The sequence below is a fragment of the Prionailurus bengalensis genome, chromosome E2 (assembly GCF_016509475.1).
Source record: "Prionailurus bengalensis isolate Pbe53 chromosome E2, Fcat_Pben_1.1_paternal_pri, whole genome shotgun sequence".
NCBI lineage: Eukaryota > Metazoa > Chordata > Mammalia > Carnivora > Felidae > Prionailurus > Prionailurus bengalensis.
This window is the reverse complement of record NC_057352.1, coordinates 2,758,019-2,763,114: the sequence shown is the minus strand read 5'-3', so window position 1 is coordinate 2,763,114 and position 5,096 is coordinate 2,758,019. Positions and strand designations below refer to the sequence as shown.

The 5,096-nt window shown below is 42.6% G+C and overlaps 1 protein-coding gene across 1 annotated transcript in view; it reads left to right on the top strand.

Annotated features, from left to right (window-relative positions):
• NLRP5 (NLR family pyrin domain containing 5) overlaps positions 1-5,096 on the top strand; it is a 42,319-nt gene that overhangs the window by 907 nt on the left and 36,316 nt on the right. The window lies entirely within an intron of this gene.

The following is a 5,096-nucleotide window of genomic DNA, read 5'->3' as shown; positions in this document are numbered from 1 at the left end:
CCAGTAGACTAGTAGATCAATGGAAGAAACCTCAGGGGCACTGAGCATCCAACTCTTGGTTTCAGCTCAGGTCATGATCTCACAGTTGTGAGTTCAAGCCCCGTGCTGGGTGTGGAGCCTGCTTGGGATTCTTTCTCTCTCTCTCTCGTTCTCTCAAAAATTAATAAACTTTTTAAAAACGTAACTTCTAAAAATGATTTTAGTGTATTAATACAATAAAACAAAGAGCATCCAACTCTTGGTTTCAGCTCAGGTCATGATCTCACAGTTGTGAGTTCAAGCCCCGTGCTGGGTGTGGAGCCTGCTTGGGATTCTTTCTCTCTCTCTCTCGTTCTCTCAAAAATTAATAAACTTTTTAAAAACGTAACTTCTAAAAATGATTTTAGTGTATTAATACAATAAAACAAATTAAGGCAAATGTTTCTTGGACACATAGCAGGCTGAACTAGATCCTTGCTCTAGAGAGTGGTTCCCTACATGCTGTCTCCTCGTGGTCCACAGAACTTTGAGAAACTCTAGTAATATGCAGATGACCTCCCCTCCAACCTCACAGGAAGGGACTATACATCACAGGGCAGACTGAACTTTCCAGGTCTAAATCATGTCGTACATGAATGAAGGAGTTAGGACAGCATTTGGAACTCAAAGATATAGAGACAGCCATACGATATTTTCTTTTGAAAAACTCATGTTTTGGGGCACCTGGGTGGCTCAGTCGGTTGAGCGTCCGACTTTGGCTCGGGGCATGATCTCACGGTGAGTTCGAGCCCCGCGTCAGGCTCTGTGCTGACAGCTCGGAGCCTGGAGCCCGTTTCGGATTCTGTGTCTCCCTCACTCTCTGACCCTCCCCCGTTCATGCTCTGTCTCTCTCTGTCTCAAAAAAATAAATAAACCTTAAAAAAATTTTTTTTAAAAAAAAGAAAAACTCATGTTTTTCTATACAAAGTAATGATCAGGTATTATCTGCATTGGTTCTCTGGTCTCCATAAGTGTTTCATTACAAAAGTCAGAGCAGTTGGAATCCTCAACCCCACTTCCACCCCATCCTTAAAGCATAGAGAAAAATAAAGGTAATCCAATCTTCCACTTAAAATTTGCTTTTTTCTTTGGTTTTAAAATTTTATTTATTTAAATTCAAGTTGGTTAACATATAGTATAATATTGGCTTCAGGAGTAGAACACACTGATTCATCACATACTTATAACACCCAGTGTTCACCCCAACAAGTACCCTCCTTAGTGCCCATCACCCATTTAGCCCATCCCCCCCATCCACCTCCCCTACAGCAACCCTCAGGTTGTTCTCTGTATTTAAGAGTCTCTTATGGTTTGCCTCCCTCTCTGTTTTTATCTTATTTTTTTTTCCCTTATGTTGATCTGTTGTGTTTCTTAAATTCCATAGATGAGTGAAATCATATGATACTTGTCTTTCTCTAATTTCGCTTAGCATAATACCTTCCAGTTCCAACCACATTGTTGCAAATGGCAAGATTTCATTCTTTTTCATCGACGAGTAATATTCCATTGTATACATGTACCACATCTTCTTTATTCATTCATCAGTCGATGGACATTTGGGCTCTTTCCATAGTTTGGCTATTGTTGATAGCACTGCTATAAACACTGGGGTCCATGTGCCCCTTTGAATTAGTGTTTTTGTAACCTTTGGATAAATACTTAGTAGTGCAATTGCTGGGTCATAGAGTAGTTCTATTTGTAGTTTTTTGAGGAACCTCCATACTGTTTTCCAGAGTGGCTGCCCCAGTTTGTATTCCCACCAGCAGTAAAAAAGGGTTCTCCTTTCTCCACATCATTGCCAACATCTGTTGTTTCCTGAGTTGTTAATGTTAGCCATTCTGACAGGTGTGAGGTAACATCTCATTGTGGTTTTGATTTGTATTTCCCTGATGATGAGTGATGTTGAGCATCTTTGCACGTGTCTGTTAACCATCTGGATGTCTTCTTTGGAAAAATGTCTGTTCATGTATTTTGCCCATTTCTTCACTGGATTATTTGTTTTTGGGGTGTTGAGTTTGATAAGTTCTTTATAGATTTTGGATACTAACCCTTTATCCAATATGTCATTTGCAAATTTCATTTGCTTTGATTTGTTTTACAGAGCCCAGAATTTAACAGCTGGAGATGATCATAATGTACCACCACTAGGATCCACAGTGAATGAGGTGGGGCTGCCCTGAACTGCCTTGCCTGGGGGCAACAGAAAGCCAGAGAATCCACCCACTGACAGGTTCCCCACAAGGGCCCAGGAGACACCCCTTTGCTAAAGCAGTAGGGGAATGTGCCTTGAAAATAGCCAGGCTTGAAAGTGTGACAATGTCCCCAGTCTTTGTGGCACAGGGTCTTACCTGGGAATCTTTAATAAAAGCACTGTTGCCTGGCTGCCAGCCCCAGACATCCAGACTTAATTGGAGTAGGGTGTGGCTTGGGCATCAGGGGTTTTAAAATTCTCCCAGATGATTCTAACCTGGGGTGAAGTTTGGGAACTACTGGAATAGGAGGTATCTGTTAGCATTGCTGGCAATCACTTTTCAGTGAATCAGTGTGTCAAAGCAATACATTGTGTAGCTTGAACTTATGTAGTGTTGTCAGTTATATTTCAGTAAAGTGAGGAGGGCAGGGGGAAGGATGGGGGAATTCCAGGAGACAATGATTAACGTGGAGACTCAAGGCACAAAATGGCTAGTTCTTCTATTGCCCAAGATGGACACTTCAGAAGGGGAGAATTTCGGAGACTGTTCTTTTGATAACAAACAGGAATGCTTACGATGAGTTCACAGGGAATCCAGGTAAGAGTTTTATGGAGAGGGGCGCCTAGGTGGCTCAGTTAGTTGAGTGTCTGACTTTGGCTCAGGTCATGATCTCATAGTTTGTGAATTCGAGCCCCACATTGGGCTCTACGCTGACATCATGGAGTCTGGGATTCTCTCTCTTTCTCACCCCATCTTTCCCTTACTCTCTCTCTCTCTCTCAAAATAAATAAATAAACATTTAAAAAAGAGTTTATGGAGAAAGTCAACTGAACAGACAACAGCAGTGGCATTAGGCACTGGTCAGTAAATGCAGGTTGTGTAAAATAAGAACATTGCCTTGGGACAACCAGGTGAGGGCTGAGCACAGGTGTGCTAAGGATGAGGCAGCATCTTCAATAGTGCAAGGACAGGTGCAGAAGACAGCTGCTCCACATCTACCCTGTAGCTGGCCATTCAGAGCCCAGGACAACCAATGGAAAGCAACAACGTCACTGACCCAGGATTCCCCAAAGACCCTCACTGTGTGGTTGCCCATTGGCTGGGGAGCAGGCTCTGATTTTGGAGGCGAGTTGGTGAGTATTTTCTCTTGTTCCTAGCTTTCATCTCCTTTCTTTCTCTGGCACTGGTTAGGACTTATTCCTTGAGCTTGGCTCTGTGTGCCCACGCTCTCCATTTAGACTAGCCAGAGCCCAAGAACCAAAGATATGCTTTGAAAGAATGAGGCGTCCCATTTCCCCATTTGATAAAAGAATATTTTTCACGTTTGTTTGGGTTCCTTCAGTATGTTCCTTTAATCCTTCCCAGTCTCTGGGTCTAAAATAGAGGACAGAGTGGGGGGTGCTGTGACTCTAAGTTCAAGATCAGCTGATGTCTGGACCAGGTCTTGTGGGAGCTCAGGGTTGTCACTGTGTTAATTATATGTTAATTATAACTAAGGTGCTAATTATATGTTAACCACACAGGGAAGGGTTACAGTTATTGAAGCGCTATACAGTCCTGAGGGTGTTGTCACATGGGGAAAGTGAGTCACAGAGGAATAAATGGCTTTGCCTGGAGTAGCAAGGGCTGAATCAACATTCAAAACTGCATGTGATAGATCTCAAGCCCTGTGATCTTGACCACTTCTATGGGATCATTCCAGACCCGGTGCAGAAAGCTATTGCAAGACATAGATAGAATAAAGGATAAAGACAAAGGGGAAGCTTTGGCTAGTCATTTATTTCCAGAAAATAATATTAACCACCAGTCTTACTCTACATCTTTCCAACCTACAACTATGCCCTTTGTGGGAATAATGTCCTTACCTTCTCCCCAATCCCTCTTCAGCTTTCCAGGGGAAGGGGTCCATCTGCCTTCCCCAGGCCAGTCCCTCCACCTGTGCTTTCCTCCTACTCTGTTGGGTTTGATTATCAGCTCCCTCCTGGGATGTGTTGGAAGAGGTGGAGCATTATAATCCGATGTGCGTTAAAATGCTTTTTCCTAAAACACTCTGTAAAGTGAAGACAGTAACACTCTTTGTGTATCCACATTACTGATGGAAAGTATTAATGAGTTGCTGTAAATTCCATAAGAAGGGATTTAGAAAAGAGTAAGTACTCATTTGTTTTGTTTCCTGCTTCTACTTTTACTTACTCTTCCCTCTGAGCATATAAACTTTGTCAAGCATCCCATCCTAAAAATAACCTTCCTGAGACCACTGAGACTTTTGTGACTTTTTACAGCCACAGTTCTCCTCTACTTGTTCCTTTGATTGCACGATAAGGCAAACGTTCAATTCAAATCATGTCTATACCCGTGTGCAGGTGTGGCCATCTGAAATTTATTCTCCTTTAAATGAGCTTCCCATATTCATTTAGTCACCACTTAACCGAATAGTTGGGAGATTGGGGCAGGGGGAGAGGGGTGTTTTGTTTTCCATCTCCACGTATCCAGGTTGTTTTATGTTGGAGGGGGAAAAATAGGAAATTTTAGTTTTAAATTTTTTTAGGTTTATTTATTTTGAAAGAGAAAGAGCAAGTTGGGGAGGGGCAGAGAGAGAGGGAGAAAGAGAGAATCCCAAGCAGGCTCTGCACTGTTGGCGCAGAGCCCACAAACTGTGAGATCATGAATGGAGCCAAAACCAAGAGTCAGATGCTTAACCAACTGAGTCACCCAGGCACCCCAATGTTGAAGCTTTTTTTTTTTTTTAAGAGCAGAAGTCAGTGGACTTTCTGCAAAGGGCTGATTGTTTTCAGTTTTGTGGCCCATTAGGACTCTGTCCCAACCACTCTACTTGCTTCTCCAGGCAGCTGGTCAGTCTATGATAATGGTCTGACTACCATCTCT